Source organism: Ovis canadensis, chromosome 22 (assembly GCF_042477335.2).
Source record: "Ovis canadensis isolate MfBH-ARS-UI-01 breed Bighorn chromosome 22, ARS-UI_OviCan_v2, whole genome shotgun sequence".
Taxonomy (NCBI): Eukaryota; Metazoa; Chordata; class Mammalia; order Artiodactyla; family Bovidae; genus Ovis; species Ovis canadensis.
This window is the reverse complement of record NC_091266.1, coordinates 59,606,246-59,614,602: the sequence shown is the minus strand read 5'-3', so window position 1 is coordinate 59,614,602 and position 8,357 is coordinate 59,606,246.

Genomic DNA, 8,357 nt, shown 5'->3' with positions numbered 1-8,357 from the left:
GACAAGAATACTGGAGTGGGTTGCCCTTTCCTTCTCCAGGGGATCTTCCCAACCCAGGGATCCAACCCGAATCTCCTGCACTGGCAGGCGGTTTCTTTACCACTGGGCCACCAGGGAAGCCTCGTTAATTGGCTATATCCCAATACAAACTAAAAAGTTAAAAAAATAAATAACTGCATGTCTGGGATGAAGCTGTAGTTTGAGACAGGAGCTGCCACAAGGTTATCAGTATTTGCTGCTTCCCAGACTTTGTTCTCTTCACGTCGTATATTCTACCTCACTATCTTCCCCAAAACGCTATGAAAAGGTATTACCATTCATCTCCTTCTACAGTGAGGCTCAGAGAGGTGGAGTAACTCGCCCTAGAGCACATGCTTAAGGAAAACAAATGCCAGGTGATTCCGATTCCAAAGACCACCTCGTAGCGCTGTTTTCAGCTGCCTTCCAGGCCTCGGAGAGGTGGGTAGAAAGCCCCTGAGTTCACGGCAGTGGGTGGGGAGGTGGGATGGGGGTGGTAGTGGAGGTCCCTCCATGGGGGGCTGGGGGCCCCTCCATCACCACCGGGCAGGGAGCGAGTCTGTGCCAAAAGCCTCAGTGCTTCCCTGGGACAGCTGGTGTGCTGAGGGAGGGGGCTCAGGAGAAAAGCCAGGACTGAATGGACGGGGAGTCCTTCCAGCTGGACCAGTGCTGACGGCCTGGACAGGTGGTGGGGAAGCGGGGAGCAAGGGTGCAGTGCAGAGATAGAATCTCTGCTCTGAAAGGGACGGGAAGGTGGGGGCCACGCTGGAAGAGCACCCCTCGGCAGGCGAGGAGGTCCTGGTTACCTGGAGGACCCCATGGGTGTGAGGCACCCCACAGAGGCCAGGCCTGGTCTGTTCACCTTTCTCTCACCCACCCCCAGTGCCTGCCTCACCTTTGGTTTTTCTTTAGCCTGAGGTCACTTTTCATCCAGACATGCTCGTTTCTTCTCATCTATACAGCCTACACGTGAATACATTCAATGCGGAGTTTTTACAAGCCCAGGGTGCAAACAGGCTTTGCCAATTTCCCCCAGCAGGATCACACTGTTAAAGTCAGTGGGGAAAATCACTAGGGATTTGTAGGGCTTGGTGATCCTACAAAGTCTTTAAAATGTCATTTGGATCCTCGAGTTCAGTTTAGAAACTAGGGAACTAGATCCTGCATGCTGCAACTAAGACCTGGCACAGCCAAACAAATAAATATTTAAAAAAGAATAAACAAAAAACTTAAATCTACCAAAATACAAAAGTGTCATTTTGGAAAATTTATAAATGAAGGCAGTAACATTGTAATCATTGTTGATGACCTTCCATATCTTATATATAGAAATATCTTGATAGTTTACCTCAAAGTGAAATCTAAGATTTCAGTGATATTAAATGGCTTTCCTTGCTTCCTGGAACAATATTTGAAGATCAGATTGAGCTTTAGTTTTTGTGCTCAAGAAAAATTATTCTGCTGAGAAGACTTTACAAGTGAACATGATTGATTTTGTGTGGATGGTGTCCATGTAATGCTAGTTAAGAAGATCTAAAATTCTGGCCAAAGATTAGAAGATTTTCTGGATGGCTTAATTTGATACTTACTGGATATATTCAGTTATACTGTGAATTATGCAATAAAAGATGTGAATCAAGTAAATAAACTTTAAATCTCTTTAGAAAGCGTCCTATTTACTACCACATCAAATATATACCAGAAAATGAAGTAATATATCTTAGGAGCTGAGAACATAAAAATTGAAAATCAGAAGAATGTTTGGATCTCAATGAGGTGCTGGAGCTACAAGAGTAGTCTGGAAATTGAATTGAGCCTTCAATATTATCTTTATTAGAAATTATAAAATAGTAGCAGTTAACATTTGGAAACTGAAAATACTTAAAGGGATTTCAGCAAATGATATTTTAACAGAGGTGTGAATACTTTAGTTCTGCAAGAAAGACATATTTTGGTTCTTGAAGCTGATTAAGTATTTGAACATATAAAACTGATAATGGAAACCATGAAAAGCAGCCGAAAGTATCAGAAAAACAAAGAAATATGACATATCTTATGAAACAACAAAGTGGCAATTCCTAGAAAAACCTATTATATTATCTAATGAATTATATGAGAACACATTTGCTGTTCTATGATAAAAGTAAACAAACAGAATGGACTTTGATGTCTTCTATTTGATCCTGAAATTGGGCCAACTGACATTTGCAAAGCTCTGTGGATTCTTGTTTTTTGTTTTTTTAAGCTCTGTGGACTTTAAGTAAACAATAATTAATAAAATTCAGCCACCTTACATCACACTCTAACAAAAAATTTTCAAGACAGTTGATAATAGAGAAACTGGCTATCTAAAAACGTTCCTACCATAAAAGCTAGAAAAATTCCAAATGTAGATGCTTTGGGTTTAGCTGAGAGATATTCCAGTGTGCAGACTGAGTTGTTGATGATAGAAGTGATTCTCTATCCAGACCGTGTATCACTCAACGCTACTGATTTTATGAGAAACCCACTGGAAAAGAAATTTGATGTAATTTCTAAGTCAGACTGTGGCCCAGACAGGGGCGCCGTTTAGCTAGTGATGGCTGTGCTCAACAAAAGATCACACTGAAACTTTCTAAAGATCAAAAAATAATTTGGAAATTATTAGAATAAAGGGGTGAATTATATAAAGGACAACACATACCCTCCCATTTTATATATATGAAATAGCTGTATATTTTAGGTTTTTTTCAAGAATAAAAGAAAATACAGCAATTTTTTATTTCTATATTCATTTTTTTCCATATCAGCCATTGAATATTTTTAATATTCTGCCTGTGAAAGAGTGAAGTAGGAGTTATCATCAGCCCTGTTTTATTTTTATTTCCTCCCAGCTTTTATATTATGTGAACTTTCAGACACACAGAAGAGTAGAAAGAATAGTACAAGGAACACTCATATACTCATCCCCTAGATTCAGCAATTGTTACCCTTTGCCATATTGTCTTTCTCTGTGTATGTGGGTTTTGAGCTCATTTGGGGCTCCCTAGCCTCTTCAGATGGAGAAGGAAATGGCACCCCACTCCAGTACTCTTGCCTGGGAAATCCCATGGATGGAGGAGCCTGGTGGGCTGCAGTCCACGGGGTCACAAAGAGTTGGACACGACTGAGCAACTTCACTTTCACTTTTCACTTTCATGCATTGGAGAAGGTAATGGCAACCCATTCCAGTGTTCTTGCCTGGAGAATCCCTGGGACGGGGGAGCCTGGTGGGCTGCCATCTATGGGGTCGCACAGAGTCAGACACGACTGAAGTGACTTAGCAGCAGCAGTGGCTCAGAAGGTAAAGAATCCGCCTGCAATCCAGGAGACCCAGGTGCAATCCCTTGGTCAGGAAGATCCCCTGAGGAAGGGAATGGCAACCCACTCCAATGTTCCTGCCTGGAGAATTCCATGGACAGAGGAGCCTGGCGGGTTACAATCCACGGGGTCAAAGAGAGTCGGACACAACTGAGCAACTAACACTTTCACTTGAGACATTTGCTTGTGAGCTGCAGACATCATGATTTTTCACCTGTAAACATACAGACTGAATTTCCTAAAACCCAGGAGATTCTCTTACATGACTGTGATATTATTAATGTGTCTAAGAAAACCCACAATAATTTTGTAATATCACCTAACTTAGTCCCTATTTAAATTTCTCCTAATGTATAGTTTTTTGATTTTTTATTTTATATTGGAGTATAGTTGATTTACAATGTTGTGTTAGGAAACTGTCCATCAGTAAATTCTTCATAACAACAGCAGCTGGAAGTTTTACTAGTAACCTCTCCAGAGAATAATCTCTGTCTTCCTGTCTAATTCTTCAGGAACTGGTATATCTATGGGCAGTTTTATTTGGGTCCCTCTCTTTTCATTCAACATTCCAGCGACAAATAGTTATTGACCACCACTCTTTGGCATCATCGACTCAATGGACATAAGGGTGAGCAAACTCCAGAAGAAAGTGAAGGACAGGGAAGGACACTCAATCGCACAATTTAGTGATTGGACAACTCTTTGCCAAGCTCTTCTGGTGCCAGGAATTCTGAGATGCCTCAGTCCTTTTCCTGCCTCTCAGGGCCTCACATCCTACTGGAGAGTCAGACACATGACTTATAACACCATACAATGGGCTGAGTGCTATCCCCAAACATGTGCAAGGCAGTGAACAGAAGTGTGAACAAGGTACTCAGGTTGCACAATCCTCCCAGCTAGGTCCGAAAGGTTTCCTAAAGGTGGCAACATTTGAGCTGGGCCTTAAGCAGTGAGTAGGATTTTGATAGACTGAGAAGATGCAGAACTTTTTAAGGATTCACATTGCACAAAGTTGGTCTCCACTTTCCATCTCACATAAGCCAGGGATGATCCTTGGAGTCACTAGTCATCCCTCAGTACCTGCAGGGGATGTCTTGGTGTCTCCCACCACCCCCCCATACACACCTACACCTGAGGATGCTCAAGTCTCTTATATAAAATGGAGGAGGTGGGTATTTGTACATAACCTACATACATCTTCTCCTGTACTTCAAATCATGACAATATTCCAGTTGAGCTATTTAAAATCCTATAAGATACTGCAATTAAAATGCTGCACTCAACATGTCAGCAAATTTGGAAAACTCAGCAGTGGCCACTGGACTGGAAAAAGCCAGTTTTCATTCCAATCCCAAAGAAGGGCAATGCCAAAGAATGTTCAAACTACAGTTGCGCTCATTTCACATGCTAGGAGGTAATGCTCAAAACCCTTCAAGCTAGGCTTCATTAGTATGTGAACTGAGAAATTCCAGATGTACAAGCTGGGTTTTGAAGAGGCAGAGGAACTAGGGGTCAAATTGCCAACATTCATTGGATCATGGAGAAAACAAGCGGATTCCAGAAAAACATCTACTTCTGTTTCATTGACTATGCCAAAGCCTTTGACTGTGTGGATCTCAAAAAACTGTGGAAAATTCTTCAAGAAATGGGACTTGCCTCCTGAGAAATCTGTATGCAGGTCAAGAAGCAGCACTTAGAACTGGACATGAACGATGGACTGGTTCAAAATTGGGGAAGGAGTACAAAAAGGCTGTATATTGTCATCCCGTTTATTTCACTTACATATAGAGTACATCATGTGAAGTGCCAGGCAGGATGAATTACAAGCTGGACTCAAGATTGCCGAGAGAAATATCAACAACCTTAGATACACAATGATACCACTCTAATGGCTGAAAGTGAAGAGGAATTAGAGTCTCTTAATGAGGTTGAAAGCAGAGTGAAAAAGGCTGACTTTAAATTCAACACTCAAAAATCCAAGATCATGGCATGCAGTGCCATCACTTCAAGGCATATAGAAGGGAAAACAGTGGAAGCGGTGACAAATTTTATTTTCTTGGGCTCCAAAATCATTGTGGATGGTGACAGACAAAAAAAGTTATGACGAATGTAGACAGCATATTAAAAAGCAGAAACATCACCTTGCCGACAAAAGCCTGTATAGTCAAAGCTATAGTTTATCCAGTAGTCATGGGCACATGTGAGAGTTGGATCATAAAGAAGGCTGAGTGCCGAAGAATTGGTGCTTTCGAACTGTGGTTCTGGAGAAGACTCTTGAGAGTCCCTTTAACAGCAAGGAGATCAAACCAGTCAATCCTAAAGGAATTCAACCCTGAATATTCATTGGAAGGACTGTTGCTGAAGTTCCAATACTTTGGCCACTTGATGCAAAGAGCCGACTCCTTGGAAAAAACCTTGATGCTGGGAAAGACTGAAGGCAATAGGAGAAAGGGGCGGCAGAGGATGAGATGGTTAGATAGCATCACCACCTCAATGGACATGAGTTTGAGCAAACTCCGGGAGACAGTGAAGGACAGAGGGGCCTGGTGTACTACAGTCCATGAAGATGTGAAGAGCGGGACATGACTTAGTGACTGAGCAAAAAGTTTACTCACGATACCTAATGCAACGTAAAGATGATGTAAACGGCTGCCAGTGCATGGCAAATTCAAGTGTGGTCTCCTACAGCTTTCTAACAATTGTTTCTCTGATGATTTTCAATCTGAATTTGGTTGAATCCAGAGATGCAAAACCCATAGATATGGAGGGCTGACAGTACTTCTAGAGACTGGTTACTTCTTGTCCCCAAATTTCTCCAACACTCCCTCTGAAACTGTCTGAAAGGTACTGTGGATGATTCACATCTTGGTACAAACAAACCACATCTGTTTATAATCAGTCAAGAAAAATGACTAATGCCCCTGAGCTCTATAAAGCAGTGCCCACAGCTGGTCAGCCACAGCTAATGTCCCAAGCAAGCACATGTTTGCTTTGGAATCAAACACCTCTCAGTCTTGTCTGTATGTGAATTGACTATCAAGCGTCTATACCTTCTAACAGGTAACACAATCTAAGGCTCCCAGCGCAGGTAGCGCACCATACTAAAGAATAACCACAAGCAGGACACATGAACCCTGCAGAGTTTCCTGCAAGATCAAGGAAATCATTCTTACATACGAAGACTCCAAAAATCCACTCTGTAGTGAGCACTTAAGCCTTAGACGAATATTATTAGTAAGTGCTCTAGTTTTGAGTCAGTTTCAATCTCAGAAAGCATTTCTTAAATGCTTCTTGGGTCTCTGGGAAATGGGTTCTGAGCTAAGACAAGTGGAATTGGCTCTGGATTTATTAGGGAAAAAAATCACTGTCAATGCAAAACAAATCATAAATACAGGATTTCACCTGGAAATAAAAGTTGAATGCAGGTAAGTTGGCAGCATCAAGAAGGCTGACCTTACATTGGCCACAAATCTAAAAAAAAAATGAAGTGTGGTGGTGAAGAGTCAAGAATGTCTCCAGAATCACCTCTTGGGTGGCGTGCATGACATAATTCATGTAGCCAATAACCCCACATTTCTGAAGTCTTTTATTAAACCCTTAATGCAGAAATATTAGAAAATGCAGCAAGTGAAGGATGGAAGGCCTGCCATGATCTATGGTCAACACTTGTACTACTTTGGACTATCCTTCTAGATTATTTTCTATCAATAGGAGTATTGCATAAAAACCTTTCCCCCACAAAAACCAGATCATACCTTCAGTACTATTTGGAAACCTGACTTTCTGCATTTATCTAGAAACATTTCCAAGTCAAGAAATCTTTTTGATTTCTACTTTTAGTAGCGGTAGACTATTTCTTCTGTGGGTATACCAAAACTTAACTGTTCCACTATCATTAGCATTAATTTCCAGTTTTTTGCTATTGAAAATGCTGCCATGAACTACCTTTTGCTAAATCTGCATGAACAGAAGGCTACTTCCAAGCACTGCATTCTGGACCATGTGTAGCATATGGCATCCAAGGCACATCTCCCTGTTGATGTACCAAGGCTAGAGGGGCCCCTCCCCCAACCTCCAGGGGTCAGAGCAAGCCCAGAATAGCCCACTGGATGGACACTATGGCCTGACTCTTCTGCCTGACTTAAGACGTCACAAAAATCACTGTAAAAAGAGAAGGCAGCTAAGCTAAATCCCAGGACTTGTCCCAAGTCTGTTTGTCATCAAGTTGAAAAGTAAACATCTTCCATTATTTATTAGCACCACATTTGCAGAAAGTTACCTCAGGCTCCATGTCTAGTGGAATTAAGGTTTGCCGTGGGAAACGATGAAGCAGAACCTTGTTAACAGAGTGAAGATCTTTCAGCGACTGGAGTGAAACCTACAGTCAGGGCAAATCAGACCCAGAACACAGTTAATAACCATCACTTCTTTCTATTGTATCTTAATTTTATATTCCCCAACTCTTTTAACTTCCTTAAAATACAGATTCACAAGAGGGACCATTTAAATGTTTTTATTAAAGCAGTTATAGTTACTGCCCCACTGTGTCTAGAATTTTAAAATATATATCCTTAGGGTTTGAATGTTTGGGGATGAGATTTGTTTTTAAGTTTTGATCTTTCTCCACAAAAGCCAATTACAGCATGTTATTAAGCATTTCCAGACTTCCAAGCAAGTTAAAAGAATCCAGTCTTCTTTTCTCTAAATTAGTTGGAGGAGACTAAAAGGTTACAAGCTACATTCTAAAATCCTACTGAAAACAGACTGTCACCTTGGATGCTGGAATAGATAGTAGCACTAAACTGGAATGGCCCCCACAGAATCCAGAACACACTTGTTAGCCAGCAGACGTTCATTCTAGGTGATTCTGTAATTCCAATGACACTCTAGGAGCCCCAAATCCTACAGCATCTCAGTCGTTAGGTGACTTGGCTGAGGTGCCTCTTTAAACAAGATCAACTGTGTGAAAGATGTCTTTCGGGAACTCAGGTTCAATTTTC